Source organism: Grammomys surdaster, unplaced genomic scaffold, assembly GCF_004785775.1.
Source record: "Grammomys surdaster isolate TR1022 unplaced genomic scaffold, NIH_TR_1.0 220, whole genome shotgun sequence".
NCBI lineage: Eukaryota > Metazoa > Chordata > Mammalia > Rodentia > Muridae > Grammomys > Grammomys surdaster.
Window position 1 is genome coordinate 144,414 of NW_021604665.1, and position 17,903 is coordinate 162,316.

Consider the following 17,903-nt stretch of genomic DNA (forward strand, 5'->3'; position numbering starts at 1 on the left):
TAATGTCTTCTCTATCTAGGCAACCCATTGCCACACAATCGTCTATTTAAAAGTCTGCCATCTGGGGTGAGATGACTTGGTTGCTAATGTGCCTGCTGTATGGTTCTGGCATGTTAGGCAGTCCCATACATGTCATATGTATGACCTTGCAGTTTCCTCTCCTAGATCTGCCTCCTTGGCGCCTGCCTGCTTGGCTTATTGACTTCCACCACAGTTGTCATCTCAGGACTGCCCTCCTCTTCTTGCACTGGATCCATGTGAGAACTGTCTTGTGTTTCCTCCTCCTTTCTTGGAGAAGCATTCTTTCAGAGATTTCTGAAAGGCTCACTGGAGGGAAGCTTGCAAGAGCTTGCATGTCAGCAGAATCAACTGGTGGATAGTTGAGCTGGGAACAGAATTCTGGTTTGAGATGATTTCCCCTTAAGATGCTGGCAGAATTTTATAGCTTGCTGGGACAACTGATAGTTTCTAAAAATAACCAATGCACAGACCCAATTAGATGGCTGAGTGCCTAGAGGTACTTGCCACCAGGCCTGAAAACCTAATTTCAAGCCATGGAACCCACTTAATGGAAGGAAAGACCCAACTCCACAAATTGTCCTCTGGCCTCTGCCTGCAGGTGCTGTGGCCTGCACATATAAGTGTAAAAGAATAAAAGAATGTAGCCAGTGGCATAACAATCAAAGCAATACTTCCAGCTTCATGTGCTTCTCTGGGATCTTGCTGCTCTCCATCAGGACACAGAGATTCTGGTACTTTGGTCCTGGGTGGGTGTTGGACTGCCTGGATCAATAGGACTCAGCCTGATTGTCAAGACTGGTTCATACATAAAATCTGACACAGCCTCTTCCAAGTGCTTTCCTTAGATACTTGGAAGACAGCCTCCAGGAAGAGGGAAGGTCTGGTTGTATAGAGGACCCATATGTGGCTGCCCTAGCTGGTATTCCCTGCTAAGACCTCAGCTCACTGAAAATCCCAGACATGTGACTGAGCAATCTCTCAGATAATTTCAACCTCTAGACTTCATATCACCCCTGATGATGCCATGTGACAGAAGTGGAGTGCTCCCCTTCACACAAACCTCAGCCAAGGAGAAGATTTGAGAACACAAGAGATGTTGCCCCTGTTACAGGTGTTACAGGCTCCAGGGTGTTTACTAAGGTAGCATGGCTTGGGATGCCCATATCCACACCATCTGTGGCAGAAAATCTAGTGGAATTATTACATCTAGAATAAACATTAGAATAAAATAGTTGTTTTCTAAAAGTACTTTGACTAGAAGAAATCATTGTAGAAAACAGTGATCATTTTCCATTATCTATAGGATTGTTTTTCTGAAGGAGCTTTACAGTCTTTGCATGACTTGGGTCATAAGACTGGCACACCTGGAATGTCTTGCATTATTGCATGCTGCAGTGAGTGCCCAGCAAAGACTAAAGTTGCAGAGCTGTGATTTTTTCCTTTAGGTAACATATAGGTTAGATTGGGGCTTTGGTATGAGGAACTTGTTTTACCCAAAAAACAGCATGTGTAACAATCAACATATACGTTTTGCATGGCTGATCAAACATTGAGTCCACAGAGGCTGGATCTCCCTGCTACCTACGAGGTCTTAATTCATCCTTGAGTGATCTTCTTTCTTTGATCATCCCACAGGACTCAGAACACCCACAGCCAGCTACTGTCTAAGTAGACCCAGGGGAAGCAATTGTGGCCAGGTCTTCCCTGCACCTAAAGAGGTCAGCACATCCTTATACAATTTCAATACTTCTGTACATCAGGCTGGGAGTGCAGCCCATTGGTAAAGCACTTGCCTACTGCTATAAGCAACCAGTTGATAAAATATAGCAAAGAATGAGTGACTCCCACATTTCCAAGTGTCCTGACATCCAGACACTTAGCTGGACACTTAGCCAGTTCTCAGCTTGCCGCTGGTTATCTGAAAGGTGGGCACCATGGAGGGTCTGCACCTCTGGGAATCTTAACTGAATAAGAAGGATGTGGCCAGTGGCATGAAGGTGACAGGGACATGACAGTACTGGCCTGAAGTACCTTTGTGCTATGCCCTGCTCACAACTGACCCAGGCCCATGTGAAACTGGTCCACCCAGAGGTTGTCAGCAAAGAAACACCTTTCTCCTGAACAAGGAGCAAAGCAAGGACTTTGCAAATGTTTGGGGAACTCACCCAGGACCCACAGTTGTGGGACCTCATAGGCAGAGCTCAGAATCAAATAGGGGACTACAGCCCCTAGAACAGAGGCAGCTTGGTGACCTTAGCAAAGCACTTGTCACCGAGCAGCCACTGTTAACTGAGGGGACCCCAGAGGGGATGAGGGACATCCTAGTCCCTAAGGGCAGAGCTGCAGCTTGCTTGTCTCCCAGGCTCTGCTCTTCCACAAACCCCATGGCTCTCAGACTGAGCAGACTGGCTTAGCCTTGATCCCCACCAGGAAAGGTTGCTTGAGCACTCAGCTCACGACAGCAAGTGCAGCTGAGAACAAAAGATGCCAAATCCTCCCAGAGGAACTTTCTCACGGATGGAGGCCCAGGGGACAGTGCAGTAGGCTAGTGGGCAGCAGGCCAGGCCAGAGAGACCGGGGCCTGCAGAGATGCCGCTGTCTAGAGGGGGAGGGGTGGTCAGGGTTGTTTTCAATGAATGGTCAAGGGAGCCTGGGAGACAGGGTCCTTTAGGAGCAGGGGCTTCCAGTCAGCAGGCAGCAGGGGCATCTCAGACCTAGAGATAAGAATGGTGACTGATCCGTGGGTCTGAACAGTGGCTCCCCCTGGTTAGTGACTGTGGGCCTCTTGCATCCCTGGGTGTGCTGGTTCCTGTTAGGGGCACAGGAGTTCACTTTACTGCAGAGGGGTCCTTTTAGGAGCAGGAGCTGTGTCCAGAGGCAGCTGCAATGGTCCAAGTACTAACCCTGTCACCACATTGTCCACCATGGTAGGTCTTCTCCTTAGCTAGGACCTTGCCAGGTTTCAGTCCCATGAACTTGATCAGAATACTTTCATATGAAGCCAGGGGTTTTCTATTCTACTCCATGAGGGAAGAAACTGAGTCTCAGAAAAGCCAAGCATAAACTCTACAGAGGTAACGGATCTCTAAACGGAGTCAGTGTGTTTGGAGACATGTTCCAAATTGCCTTGCATCCCAAATGCCCATAACTTTGTGACCCTTCTCTAGGGTTCTCTCCACTGCCCTCTCCTGCCTGTGACTGGTTCATCTCCAGAGCTACCCTACCTGTTCCTCCAGGTCCCCCAAGTCAGTGTCCCACTGGGCAGTTCTGTGTGAGCAGCTACCCTCCCTCTCCCACATTCCCAGAAGATGAATTAGAGATGGGAAGGGGCCTCCCCGACCTCATTTTTCCCTGAAGGAGCCATGGGGCAGCCCACCAGTAGAGTCAAGTCATAACCTCTACTCGCCTCCTGTCAGCTCACCTTTCTGATGGCCAGGATTCTATTTTCTTTACAAATAGTTTCTTACATGGAAAGCACTGTGATCTTCCTTTTTAAGAGCCTGGGCTCTGGTTTCCAACAACCCAGGTTCAAATCTTGACTCTGTACTCTTCTACCTGTGTTGCTTAGGGTGAGTTAATTGACTCTCTGTGCTATCCTTGCAGTAGCTGGGACCAATTCTTCACTGGGCTATGCGAGCTGATACTCCTCAAGCATTTAGAGCAGAGCCAGTGGGATAAGCAACGGTCCTGCTAAAGACCCTGAGGTTTCCCTCCCTCAAATGTTCGTAGCACTTGATAGACATGCCCACCACTGGCCTCCTGGCTCTTCCCACCTCCTCCATGTTCTGCTCCTGGTGAGTCATCTCAAGAGATCTTCAGAGGATCTACGTTGGACCACATCGTCATTCAGTAGCCTCCACTCGAGTTCCATCCTCCCTTAAGCCCACAAGGTCCAGCATCTGCTCTGACTGTCCTTGGACTGCTCCCAGCCACACTAGCCTCCTTCCTGCTTCTTAATCACGTGAGACTCAGTACCCCAGGACCTTTGCTCTGCCTGCTGCCCCCTCCCCAGCCTCTCCTTCCTGGACAAGTCTTCTCCCATGGACCTGTTTGGTGTCATTGTCCACATACCTATCCTGGCTCCGCAGTGTCATCATTCTGTCTTGTGTCTTTCTTGTTTCTGTCCCTTCTGATATCACATGTCCCTGGCTATCTGGGATGCACAAAGGCAGCCCTGCTAATGTACCCTCTTGTGTAACTCTCTCAATGGTAGACACAGCCTGTAGCAGGGCTGAATTGAGAGGCTCATACGCTATTACCCAGCAATCCAGACGCCATGACTTCTGAGAGCCTCTCTAGGGTAGACCTGAGTACTACTCACTGCCCATGGTGGGGCTGGACCTAAAACAGGACCACATTTGACAGGCAGTGGGGGTGGAGTCTGCACCCCTACCCTTCCTTGCCCACAGAGACATGCCCCAACACAGAGGTTGTTGGTCACAGACCTCACTTTCCTTAGAGCTCTTGATGTTAAAGACTTTAGACATTTCTGATCTCTTCACAGTGGCAAAATGCCCAACCTCTTGAATCAGCCAGAGGCATGGAAGGGAGCCCCCATCAGGAGGGGAATAGGTGAAGAGCCATGCCAGGTGACTTCAGATGCCCCTCAAAAAATGGGGAGACAGCCCTGCACTGTGATCACCAGGAGTGTAAAAGGAATGGAGCTGGCTCAGGGCCACAGTGCATTCTGATGCTACTCAGGCAGAAGAGTCAGCAGCTGGTTAACCCACTTCTGCCTCAGGGACCCTCACAGCAAGATTCATGGATCATTTGTTGTTGTTGATGGTCCATTAGTTGGTTGTTTTGAGACAGGGTTCCATACTGTAGACCAGGCTGGCCTCCAACTCAGACATCCTGCTGCAGCCTCCTGGTCTCTCCTCTCCCCAAGCCTGCCAGATGCATCAAAAGCATGATGTCTGATTTAAGAGGACAAACTTACTGCTTGTTTGCTGCAGCAAATGGGATGCCAGCAGGAGGCACTAGTCAGGTGAGTGTGGGTCTTCCCTCAGGACTGCTACCCAGAAATTGCCTGACTATCCATGCTGGACAGTCTCATTAATGGGGACAAACAAGACATGTCACAATCCCTGGGTCTTAAAATGGATACACTTAGGGTCTGCAGAGATGAGTCAACCAATGTAAGTCTGGAAATCTGCCTTTGATTTCTGGAATCCACATAAAGTTGGAAGGAGAGAGTTGAATCCACAAAGTTCTCTGGCCTCCACGTGTGCACTGTGGCATGCATGTGCACCCTCCTCTCTTAATAATAACAGTACTTTTTTATTTTAACGGACACATTCTTCAGACCAGCATCTCAAGGGAGTGGCCCTTGTGGTAGCCTTGACGGTATGGGCAGAGGAGGTGGTCTTTTCTGTGTAGCCTCTCGTGATGCACTGAGTGACTCTGAGTCTCATAGAATCACTCCTGCTCTGGAAGCCAGCTCATGTGTCACCATCCTGGCAGCTGGAGCGTTGGCAGGGTCCTCTGGAGCCCACAGTGAGCCACTGCTGCTCCCTGGTGTCCTCTTCAGGCTCCACCCACACTGGCACAGGCTTTGTCAGCCTTTGAGCCAGCCTTGCCTAGGGACCTTTGCACACTGTAGGCTCACAGCCAGGACTCCTCTTGCTGGACCCTCTCTCTGCCTGGGTAGATGTTTGAACCCTGTAGGTCTCTATACAAAGTCCATTCTAGGAAACATCAGTCACGTTCTGTTCCATCCTGCCTGTCTTCATCACAGCCATGCCTGTCCTGACAGGCAAGGCTAAGCATATGTGAGGGCTTGAGAGAGCTGTGCTGGTCCGCTAGGCCGTCCTATCTCCAGGCTGAGTCAAGGTTTTACATGTGGCGCTATAGAACCCCTCTCTCCTCCACCATCCTTCTGATCTCCACACCCAGAGACTGAGCCTACCCAAGTACCCCTCCCCTTTGGTTTGACTTCACCTCTGAAGTTCTGGTGCTGGTTATCAACCTCAACAGTCTAGGCCATCACCTTGCAAGGCCCAATACTCATCGATTCCTTCAACCTGACAGCTATAGCTGGGTGCCACTATTCCTGGGTGACAAATCTGTTCTGGAAGTAGAAGGATCTTGTCTCTCTCTGCAATCTGGACTGTATCCCTGTACATCTCCTTGCCCTTTGGTGCTCTTTAGATTCCCAGTACCTTGTCTGAGACCTAGGGAGTGACACACCTGCCCTGTAGTACAGGGTACAAACTGAGAGCCTGAGGGAAGGCCAGTACTCACTGCCCTGCCTGTGGCACATTATCTCATGACTGCCTGGAATGCTGTGAGTCCTCTTTGCCTCCGGCTCTGGCTGTCTGGTCACAGGATGCCGAATAGAGACCCCACACATCATAAGATCAGAGGGAAGGACAGATAAGCCGGACCTGTCCAGCCTATGCAGGTGAGGTCCTGACCTTGACCTGGGTCCAGATAAAATTCCAACTGCTCAGGAATTTCAGGTTTCATCACACTGTCTCTAGGGGTGAGGAAAGCCAATACCTTTTTGGTTGACAATGGGACCACACACATACAGGACCTTGACACAGTGGGATTTTTATAAGCAGATGCCAAAGACAGGATCCATGGCTGTATTTAGCTTTAGAAATGTAAACAAATTCTGCCATTTCAAAAGCACAGATAAGACTGGGTTTGAGTATCTCTCCCAAGCAAACAATTCATAGGCTTGGTAAGAGAAAGGTCTGGATATCAGATCTACAGGGGGTGCACACCGGTCCTCCCCAGGGACTCACCATGTTAGTCAAGGGCAAATAAGCACCTGGAAACCTGTATCCAGCAATAACAGGACCACAGAGCAACATAGTGATATGTTTTCCCATGAGACTGGCAGCGAGCTGTCGCTTTTCATCAAGTGATGGACTCAGGAAAAGAGGCCTGGGAGCCCATTGGGACCGGACCTGTGGGTTGGACCCACTGGACTGGAGATCCTAGAGAGCAATCGGGTCACAAATGTCACAATGAAAACACCGTTTGGTTTTCTATGCTGTCCATTGAATTCCCCTTTAAGAAATAGGAGAGAAACTGGGAATGTGTCTCCAAGTGCTTGCTTACCTACCATGCAGAAAGCCTTGGGTTCCATCCCAGCACTGTATAAACTGGGCATGACGGTTCATGCCTGTAATCCCAGCACTGAGGTGCTAGAGGCAGCAGGATCAGAAATTAAAGGTCATACAAGGTCATCCTCAGCCACATCTTGAGAATCCTAGGCTGGTCTGAACTACCAAAGACACAGTCTTAAGACAAAAGGGTGGGGAGGGAGGGTGGGTGGAGGCACACAGACACTGAATGGAAGGAAGGAAGGAGGGTTGCGGGTCAGAAAGGAGCTAGGGTGGAGCTTAGTACATACTCTTAAGGTGGGGTTGCCCTGGATCCCTTATGCAGTAAACCCCCATCCCAAAGTAAGATAAGTTTACAGAAATATAGGCATCAAGCTAGAGCATCCATTGCTATTGATGACGTGTTCACCATGCTGTGCACTTGACACTTGACACCGGGCATACATTCATGCACATAAGGCCGTAGGCCTGCCACTAAGTCCCAGCCTCAGCCCCTTGTTATTTTTTATTTTGGGGCAGGGTCTCACTGAATTACCAAGGTGATCCTGAACTCACTGTCTAGCCCAGGCCCCAGCCTCTGCAGTAGCTCAGATGGCAAGCCCGTGCATCCAGGCCTGGCTTTTTATAAGAATTTTATATGTGATAGTAAAATTGAATTTTCTAAATTGGAGGAATCATAGCCTCCAGTAGCCCATTGAACATTTCGAATAACAAATGGTGAGGATTTTAAATGCTCCCAGTCCAAGGGAAGCGTAGGTGTCTGAGGCCATGTGTCGCTCACGTGCATACACCGGCTGACGCCATCTTGTCCTTGATAATTACCACATGCCAAATAAAATAAGTGCTCAAAAAAGAATAGGTTTACCAATAAGTTAATGAATCTACATCTATAGGCAACTAGACTAGTATTTATTGTAAAGGTTTATTTTTATTTTAAATATGTGAGTGTTTTGTGTGCATGTATGTCTGTGTACCAGGTACACTCAATGGCCTCAGAGGCTGTGGTGGCCGATCCCCTGGAACCAGTTATGGATGGTTGTGAGACTCCATGTGGGTGCTGAACATTGAACCCAGGTTCTCTGCAAAAACTGTTTTACCACTGAGCCTTCTCTCCAACTCTGCCCTCTGCTTTTGATTTTAATTTTTAAAAAGACTCCAAAGCTATGCTCTGCCCTCAAAATATGCCGCTTTTCTTTGGTAATAGGAAAACTTAACAGTGGGGTGGCATTTCCTTTCCTTTATATATTTATATTTTCTGACATTTTGAACAATTTTTAAAGTGTGTGTGTGTATGTGTGTATGTGTGTATGTGTGTGTGTGTGTGTGTGTGTGTGTGTGTTTTGGACAGATTATTTGACAAAGCACAGGCTGGCCTCTCACTGATCCTTCTTCGCCAGCCTCTGACTACAGGACTTCAGGTTTGTGGTACCAGGCCAGGTAATATTTACTTTCACACACATAAAAAGTGCTATTTTAAAATAACATCCTAAGTTACACAATTTTTAAAACCAGTAAAACTATTTTGTTTTGATTATAAAACTAATGCATGACCATTATAGAAAAATCTGGAATGTGACTATAGGCACTAGAAAGATGAGTCAGGATCCCAGAGCTCTATGCGAACATTGGTTAGAGTCTCTGGTACTTATATTGCTGAGTTTTGAGTCACAGTTCTTTCTCTTCCTGCCTCTCCCCTCCCCCTCCCTCTTTCTCTCTTTTGAGACAAGATCTTGATAGTATCAAGATTGGCCTTCAGCTCTCAGCAATCCTCCTGCCTCAGCCTCCCCTCCCACTTGTGGAGATTACAGGGATGAGCTCAAGCCAGGATCATGTTTTCTGTCCACTCTAAGCCTCATAAAGTTGTCTTTTTAAGTTTTTAATTAGGTTGACACACAAGGACTGGGGATGTGGCTCAAGCCACATGAGTGACTGCCTAACATTCATGGGACCCCAAATTCCACCCTCATGGTTTTGAAACAAAACAAAAACCATTTTGAGGTGACAAGTCATATTCTACTGCACAGATGGTTCTTGGTGACGTCATTGATGATGAAGTGTTTTGTTGTTTTTCAGTTGGGGTTTTGGTTGATGGGTTGGTTTTGACTTTTAATTTTATTTTTGATAAGCTGCTGATATTTCTCAAATGGTGGGTGGAAACATATTTGCTGGAAATCCAACAGAACACCTGGTCATTTCTTGAGAGGGTTCCTGAGTATAGACTTGTGGCAGTTACATGCACAGCAGAGGTGGGCTGTGGAGACACCAGTTTAACCTCTTTCCAGCATCATTATTTTAAAAGAGCTAGTTAGAGTGCCTTGCTTTGTGTTTCTTTGACAAAGAGTTAGGTTAAAACCTCTCTGATCGAGGAAAGACCTGCACACCCAGTCCCTCCTGTACCTGGGCCAGCATTTCCCTCAGGACTTGTCAAGTGACCAGGGCCTCTCCCTAGGATTGAAGAGGTGGCTAGTGTAGGGCTGGAAGTAAGGAGGGGGGCTGCCATCTCCAGGCCCCCAGGGTCCCCTCCTCAAAATACTGTACAGGGCCACACTGGCTCTTTGTGAATCGATGTTGCTAAAATTCTTTCCACAAAGAGGTAAACACCATCTACCCTTCCCTTTTAAGGTCTCAACAATCTGCTGAGGTAGATTTGGTAGCACCAAAGTCCAGCCCAGAGATTCAAGGAGTTTATTTGGCTTCCTTACAGACTGTGGATACGAGGTTACAGGCAGGATCATGGGTGACCTTAAAGCAGCCAGCTTAAAGGTGTCTATTAGGTGTATTCAATGCTAAAGGTCTGTGTCCATCAGGGCTGATAAATTCCCAAATGGCTATGTGGATGGAGACCCTCCCCCAGTCCTTCTCCGCCTTCATTTACTCCAGCCCTTCCCAGGCCACTGGCTGGGAGGTCTGCCTGGCAAGGGTCCCATGACCCTCAGCCCTTCTGAGGCAACAAGCCCAACTGTGGTGATCTTTTGCAGACTGGCACGGCTGATTTGATGAAGATGGCAGCACTTCGCTCCAATAGGCTTAGAGAGCAGGTGACCTAGACACCATGGGTCAGAACTTCAGCCTGAGATTTGACTCCCTGTCACCAAGTGAGGCCCATGTGATATAGCTCGGGAGGGTGGCATTTGGATCCATCTTCACCTCTAATCAGAACTTCAGCTCCTTCCCAGTAGGTCAAGCAGGCCTGGGCTCAGGATTCTTCTCCTGTCAACTCCATGTCATTGCTGTGTGAGTCCTCAGGCAGACCCTGAATTTTCATGGTGTGTCACAATTTACCCAGACAGCAGTTCACTCCTGTCCTGATGGCTCTAGCTTCTCCTAGGGACTCTTATGCCCCTGGCCATAGGATAGCACCGACCTCCTAGAGACAATGGGTGGGAGAAGTGAGCCAGAATTTGTCAAGCACTGGGACAGAGCTGGCACATAGGACACACCTGTGTTGGCTCTCGGCCCTTTGTCTGGCATACGATGGGTGCCCTGGAGTGTGACCTACTGTATCAGCTGGAGACTCATACAACCTCCTCAGACAGACATACTGCGACAGTGACCTGGGGGTGGGCCATGTATCTCCTGTATGCCCTGCCAGAACAGCCCAGTGGGCCACTCAGCTCCCATCCTCTACCTTTCCAGAGTCTCCACCCTGCAGGGCATTTGACTGTACCACTGCCCTGCAATGTGCAGCCCACACTGCAAGATTGGCTGTGAAACGTAGGAAACAGACGCGGCCCCTTGTGTGCAAACACTCTTCAGACACACAGGATCCCTTCCTGACAGACCATGAGTCTGTCATGGAACATGCATTAAATACGCCTAACATATGGAGCAGCCTCACTCGGCAGCATAGCACACAGTACCTGTACCCAGTACTCTGCACACAACACCCTGCGGCACCTGTACTGGTGCATCTTATACACAGTACCTGGACCCTGTACATAGCACCCTGCATAAATCACCTTGCACACAGCACCTCATACCTAGCCCCCTGCACTCACTGTGGCAAGCAGTTGACTGGGAGCTGTGATCACTGCTGCTGCCCAGTACCAAGAGAGAACCAGACTGCAGTTCTGTAGCCTGGGAAATGGTCCAAAGTCAAAGTTCTACTAGGTGCCACTCAAGCCATCCCAAGCCAAGGATCCCGAGTCAAATCCTTAAGCTTCAGAGACTATTGGTAACAATAGTCATGGGTAACAGGTCTAGACCCACGGGTAGAGGAGCATCATTTATCACAGACTGAAAGCAATGTTGGCTTAAACATATCAGTGTGTCTGTCTCTACCTCTGCTGAGAGCCCACCTGGTGAGGTAGAGGCACTGGGGAGCTCTCTCTCTTCTACCCCGGCCTCCCCTCCCCAGATAACGGCCTTGTCTGCCTGGCCCACGGGGGTTCTCCCTCCTGACATTGGGAAGATGCATGAGGAAGCTGAGTCAGAGCTTCCACGCCTCCCTTCTGCAGGGTTCTCTGGCCAGCTACGGGGGACATGGAGAGACACAGTCTTTCCTGGGGTCATTCCGCTGAGAACTAGAAGTTCTTGGAAAAGAAGAATGAGCAAAATTGGCAATGCTCACTATGGGAGACAAGCATTAATTAATGAACACACTAATTAACGGATCGTTACAGACCTTGAGAAATGCTTAGAGAGGTACCGGTTATACAGGAGATTGGGGAAACCTGTGAACTCTGACCTAAGGAATGTAGAGGCGAAGAAGGAAAGCAGAGGTGCAAAAGGCCTGCAGTCGGAGGAAGTAGAGCACGCTCCAGGCCCTTAAGCCTTCTGCAGAGAACTTGGATTCAATTCTCAGCACCCACATGGAGGCTCACAACATCTGTAAACTCCAGTTTCAGGGGATCTGATGACCATTTCCAGCCTCTGTGAGCACCACATGCTCCTGGTGCATAAACATACGTGCAAGTAAAACACTCATAAATGTAAAATCAAAATAAATCTTTATAATCTTGTTGCCTATAGAAGTAGACTCAGTAACTTATTGGTAAACCTATTTTTTCAGCATATATTTTATTTTTATTTGACATGATAATTGGTCATTTATCAAGCACAAGATGATGTCAGCAAGTGTATGCACATGAGTGACAGATGACCTCAGAAGCAGATGCCCCAAGGGAAGGACTTGGAGGGGTTTACAGAGGCAGTGTCTGGGAGACACAGCAGGGAGGAACTGTAACAGAAACTGTCCCGGGCCAGGATGCCCCTCACTGAAGACTGCAGAGTGTTGAGCAGGAGCCCCAGCATCACAGCTCCATTTGTTGTGTGATATTCCTACACTCAGCAGTATCAGTCAAGCAGCACCCAAGCTCTGTTCCCAGCTGGGAAGCCAGAAGAGCCATGCAAGGGAGGCTGTGTGGGACCCAGAGGTGGGGGGACACCTAAGGCTCTGATTGGCAATACTTCGCCAGCCTTCTGCACAGGGGATTGGAATGAGTCACCTCCATGGCCCATACACCTCAGAAGCATCCTCATTTTCAGATAGGAATGAACACAACTTGCCTAGAATCACACACCTAAGACCCAGGAGCAGGTCTTGAAATGAGGCAGGCTACCCAGACCCTTCCTTTGCCATACATGTCAACTGCCCTCCTTGAGGTGGGACAAGTGGGAGCAAGAGGCCACTAGGCAAGGATGCAACTGAGCACAACCTTGAAAACCAGGGTAACTTGAACTGGGGCTTGTTTTGTGGCTGTGGGCCAAGAGCTTCCAGCCAGCAGGACCCTTGGGCTGCCAACTCACGTGGGCCATGTGAGGGTGGGGACTGTCAGGGTGCAATGTGGCCTCAACCTCTCCTGAGTAACTGGATGGGGGTTACTGAAAATGGCTCCAAATGAGACCGCTCTAGGATGGCTGTTTACCCAAGGCACCCAAGGGTCATGGGCTGAATGGTGTTTCTCCAAGTACTTATGTCACAGTGCTAAACCCCAGTCCTTCAGAAAGCCTGTGTTCTGCAGACAGAGCCTTCAAAGATGGAGTTAAATCGAGATGAAGTCGTTGGGATGGAATTCTTACGAGAAGAGGCCAGGACGCAGACACACACAAGGAAGACTGGCTATCCAGGAGACAATGAGAAAGACTTCTGGTTTTGCTTACCTCTGAGGCTGGGGCTCATGTGTTCAATCAAGCCAAGGAGGAAGGTCTCGGGAAGCTGTCCCTGTTATGTCTCGTCCTAGACTTGTAGCATCATGCTTGTTCATGCTGTAAGTAAGCCAGCTGCCAGGGAAGCAGACATCCCACACAAGGCAAGCCCCAGCAGCACCCTACGGGACTCTTGCTGAACCCACCTGCATTGCTTCAGAGTCTGCCTCTGTGGGAAGAAGCTTGCTGGGATGCCAGCAGGACGGGAGCCTCATTGCCAGCAGCCGGGGTGCTGCAGGTCTTGGGGTGCATCTGGAGCTGGGTCACGTGCATGGGAGAGGAGATGAAGCTAAGTTAACTGAGAGAATGCCAATACACGATACACATCCTTTATTTTATAATCTATGCATATGTGTGCGCACGCATGTGCTGCGCTGGGAGAGCAAACCCAGGCCCTAGTACAAGGTAGGCAAGATCTCTAGCTCTGGTCCAAATCCATGATCTCAACGAGCTCGTTGGCTTGTGGGAGAGATAGACAATAATACATGAGTAAAAAATAAAAATAAAAACAGAACTGTGAAATAAAATGAACCAAGGCCAGAGATCAGAGAGCAGCTCAGACACGGTTTCAGACCAGGTGACAGAGGAAGCCATGAGCTAAAGGGACACTTGAGTAGAGGTCTGAACAGGAGGGATCCACCCATGAACATATCTCAGCAAAGAGGGAAATAATAGAAGAATATCCCCCAACAATGAGTAAGACTTCTGTTTCTCGGGTACCTCTGAAGCTGGGGCTCAGTAGTACATGCTTACCTTAAATGTATGATGCCCCAGATTCAATAGCAACTGTTAAGGGGAGGGAGGTTGCAGCAATTCCAAAGCAGGAATAAAAAAGAGAGAAGGAATCTAAAATCAAATGTATCTTGATTAAATATGTGACATCTGGTAGAAAAAATATCAACACCCCACCCCCAAAGGAGCCAGTACCAGACGGTTTTACAGGCAAAGCCAGATGACATTCAAATAATATTTATATCCATTTTATTTCTTTTAAAAAGCAGTGTAAGTCTTTTTATTAGAAGGGTATTTAAAATTAAAATACATAAGGCTAGAGAGATGGCTCAGAGTTTAAAAGCATAGGCTACTCTTGCATAGGATATAGGTTCAATTCCCAGCACCCACTTCCCAACCATCTGTAACTTCAGTTCCAGGGATCTGACACCCTTTTCCAGCACTACATATGTGTGGTGTACATACAGAACACTCATACACATAAGTAAATATAATAAATCTTCGAGACAGGGTAGTTCTGTAGTCTCTGTGTAGTCCTAGCTGTCTTGGAACTCACTCTGTAGACCAGGCTGGCCTCGAACTCAGAAATCCGCCTGCCTCTGCCTCCCAAGTGCTGGGATTAAAGGCGTGTGCCACCACCGCCTGGCAATAAATCTTTTTTTAAAAATTCAGCTTTAAAAAATGAGAACACAATTAGGCCCTGGTGTGGTTTGAGCACTCTGGAAGGCTGAGCTAGGAAGATTGTGAGTTCAAGACCAGCCTGGGATCCACAGCAATACCTTGTTTCAAACAAAACAAACAAACAAACAAACAAACAAACAACAAAGCCCTGCAAATTTACAGAAAGATAAATCCCTCCAGTACCAAAAGATTGTTCTATAAGTTTAAAAGGGTCCCAAAGACTAGGCATTCAATGCAGGCATTTCTTTGAATATATGGCTGTTTCTAGGATGTCTCTGCTGCTGATGTCTCTGCCCCACTGGGGGCGATCCTTGAAGAGTTTCTACTGTGTAACAGCTCCAAGGGGAAAGGTTTCCCCAATACACACTACAGCTGTAAGGGGAAAGGTATCCTGAGAGTTGGAAGCTTTGGAATACCACAAAGTCACGCCACACAACGAACCTCACACAACAGATTTTTAAGGGTGAAAGACACAAGAGAGTAGCTACTTCTGCCTGGGTGAGAAAGAAGCAGCAAAGAACTGAACAGGAGGCAGGCTTTATATAGTGTTTCTAGGGCGTGACACTTTCTAGGGTGGCCTGGGATTAGAGGCATTGTGGCCTGACCTTGGGCATTTTTATTCCATAGGGTGGGGCCTGTCCTCTCTTCCCACCTCAAGGAACTGGAAATGCTAGCCACCAGCCTTAGAAGGGTCTTAGAGACCCTTAGAGAAGTCTGGGGGGTCCAGGCCTAGCCACTTGTACCTCAAGGGGCTTACACCTACCACCTGGTTTTCTTTTCCTCCTCCCTAGTAAGAGTGGAAATGTAGCACTGGGAAGAGCCTGCCTTGCAAGTCTGACACCCTGGTGCCTAGCTATGACTCTGAAAATCAGCACATACGTCCTTCCTTCTACACTGGATTGTTTTTCCACATAGCTGGTGGGAAATGAGTATGCCACTGCTCATGGGAGCCTTCAGGTGGTCAGGATCCTGTGCCCTCTTCCCTCAGTCAACAGGAATGCCTTGCACTGCCCCTGCTCCTGGCCCTAGACTGATGGACATGCAGAGGTATCTAGGCTGTGGTGGGAGCTAATGCTGGCTTGGGATTTGTTTGACTGCTGTCTGAGAATGGATGGAAGATCAGACACTGCTGGTGAAGGAAGCAGATAGGGAGCCTAGCAGATATGAAAGCAAACTCTGGAAGGCTCTGTGGGAGTTTTTATGCCTCTTACAAGAAAATTGTTCTGCTTTTCTCAGGAACCAACTATCTCCTATTTAGGGAGTAAGTCCCCTGGAAGTCTAATTTCTTTTCTGTATGTATGGTGTGATTAGGCATGTTTATATGTGTGGGCACACATCACATGTGGATTTGTGCACGTGGAGCCCTGAAGCTAACATTTGGTGACTTTCCCCATCTCTCTCCACTATATTCATCGAGGCAAGGTCTCTTACAAAACCCAGAGATCACAGATTCCAGCTAGTCTAGCAGACAGCTTGCTGTAGGAATCCTGCCTCTGCCCTCTGTGTCTTAAAATTACAGACAGCTTCGAGACCTACCTGGCCTTTACATGGTGCTAGAGATGCAAATTCTCATCCTGGGCTGTGAATACACAGAAATGTCTGTCTTTGCTGCTTACATTCTCTATAGGAGACAACAGTTTACAGAATAAAAGACAAACTTTTAATAAATTGAAAATAGTAAGTATCCAGAACTGTTAAACTGGATAGGAAAATGGGGAGGGGGCAGCAGGGGGCAGGGAGCAAATGCAGGCTCCCTTGAAAGTGCCACTTCAATAAAACCTGAAGGAGGGAGGCATGTGAATGTTGGGAAAGGAACCATATCCAGGCAAAAGGAACAGCATGTACAAAGGTCCTGAGCTTGTGCCTGGCAAGTTAACCTGAGCAAGAAGAGGTCATGGAATAAAAGGGACCCCCAAAGAGACTGAGGGGGACTGAGAAAATGGCATTATATATACTTCTGTGAGTGAGTGGGGAACCCAGGGAAGGTTCTAATGCAAAGATGTCTAATATGATTCAGATTTAGGCTGACTGCCCTAGACTGGCCATGGGCTTCTAGACAGCTGGGGCATCTTGCCTGTGGACGGGGGAGGCTCTGCTACACTGGTGCTGTCAGACTTCTGACCTTTGGCTGCATTTCTCCCTAGGGGTGGGAGACATTGGACAGAGAGTGTGAGGAATGCAGAGCCCAGGGTAGGCAAGGCTGTGGAGAAGTGTGCCGGCCCAAACTAACCCTGCCCTGCCTTGACAAGATATGATCAATCAACTTTATGGACTAGCCAACTCCACCCGCTCTGCCTGCTAACCCTGGCTGCATACCGTGAGCCTACGATCAGAAAGTCGATGACCATCTTGTGCTAAGCACAGACTCCCTCAATGCTCTGGCTAAGACTCAGTTTAACTGCTGGGTCCTGGGCACTCATCTGGAGAGTCCTCAGATCCTTATTTAAGCGGGCCCAGACCCACTGGCTACAAATCCTGGCCATAGCAGGGACAGCTGGGGGAAGCAGGAGGGAAAGACTGCCAGGTAGGAAGTGCTGTGCAGAAAGATCTGTCCAAATGTCCTGGGTGTTTATTAAGAAGCAGGAGAAAGACAGACAGACCTGGCTGTGCCTGACCCTCTCTGTGTGTGGCTAGGAAGGCCCATGCTCGCTCTCAGCGGTTTTTTTTTTCCATGCTGGCTGGGGAGCCAGGCATAGTGTGGGCTAAAGTGCACACAGCAGGGTACCCAGCACTCTCCGCTCACGTGTTTTCTCGGGCTTCGCTTTCTTCATTAAACCGGTGCAAAAGGTGTCCATGATGGCTTGGGACTGAAGTCTGGAACTCCCTCTGCAGATCGGGAGCACCCTGCAGTCTTTGGGGAGGTGCCTGCAGTGTCACTGGCTTAAGGTGGTGGTCAGCAAGTCTCTGCAGTCTGTCAGTCGCAGAGGTCGAGGGTAGCGCAGTGAGTGCTCATTCCGGTGAGTAACCATGACCGCTGGAGGAAAGACCAGATGTATTTTACAATTGGTCCCTTTAGACACGGTTCCTACTAGATCGGGCCTTGTTGGGAATGCGGAGGGGGCTGCGGGGACGATTCCGCTCCTGAGGTCCCCCACGGTCTGCACTTCGGGACTCTGCGGGCTTTCAGTGGGTTCTGGATCCCGTCTCACGTGCGCACCGGAGGACCCAGCGCAGGTCCACGAAGAGGCCGGAGAGCGCGTGGGCAGCAGGAGGGTGCGGCCGAGGCGGGGCGGGGCGCGTGACGCG

General features: G+C 48.8%; 1 long non-coding RNA gene across 4 annotated transcripts; it reads right to left on the minus strand.

The window, feature by feature from the left end:
- Nucleotides 1-9,765: 9,765 nt before the first annotated feature.
- Nucleotides 9,766-17,837, minus strand: LOC114625647. Of its 4 annotated transcripts, none has more exons than XR_003712108.1 (4): nucleotides 17,258-17,837; nucleotides 13,998-14,090; nucleotides 13,391-13,502; nucleotides 9,766-10,464 (listed from the first exon to the last, which is right to left on the minus strand). It is a non-coding gene; the product is annotated as an uncharacterized LOC114625647 (long non-coding RNA). The 4 variants fall into 4 exon arrangements; XR_003712106.1 differs by adding an exon at nucleotides 16,194-16,278 and having other exon boundaries at nucleotides 13,391-14,090; XR_003712109.1 differs by having other exon boundaries at nucleotides 13,391-14,090; nucleotides 17,401-17,837.
- Between the last annotated feature and the right edge of the window lie 66 nt (nucleotides 17,838-17,903).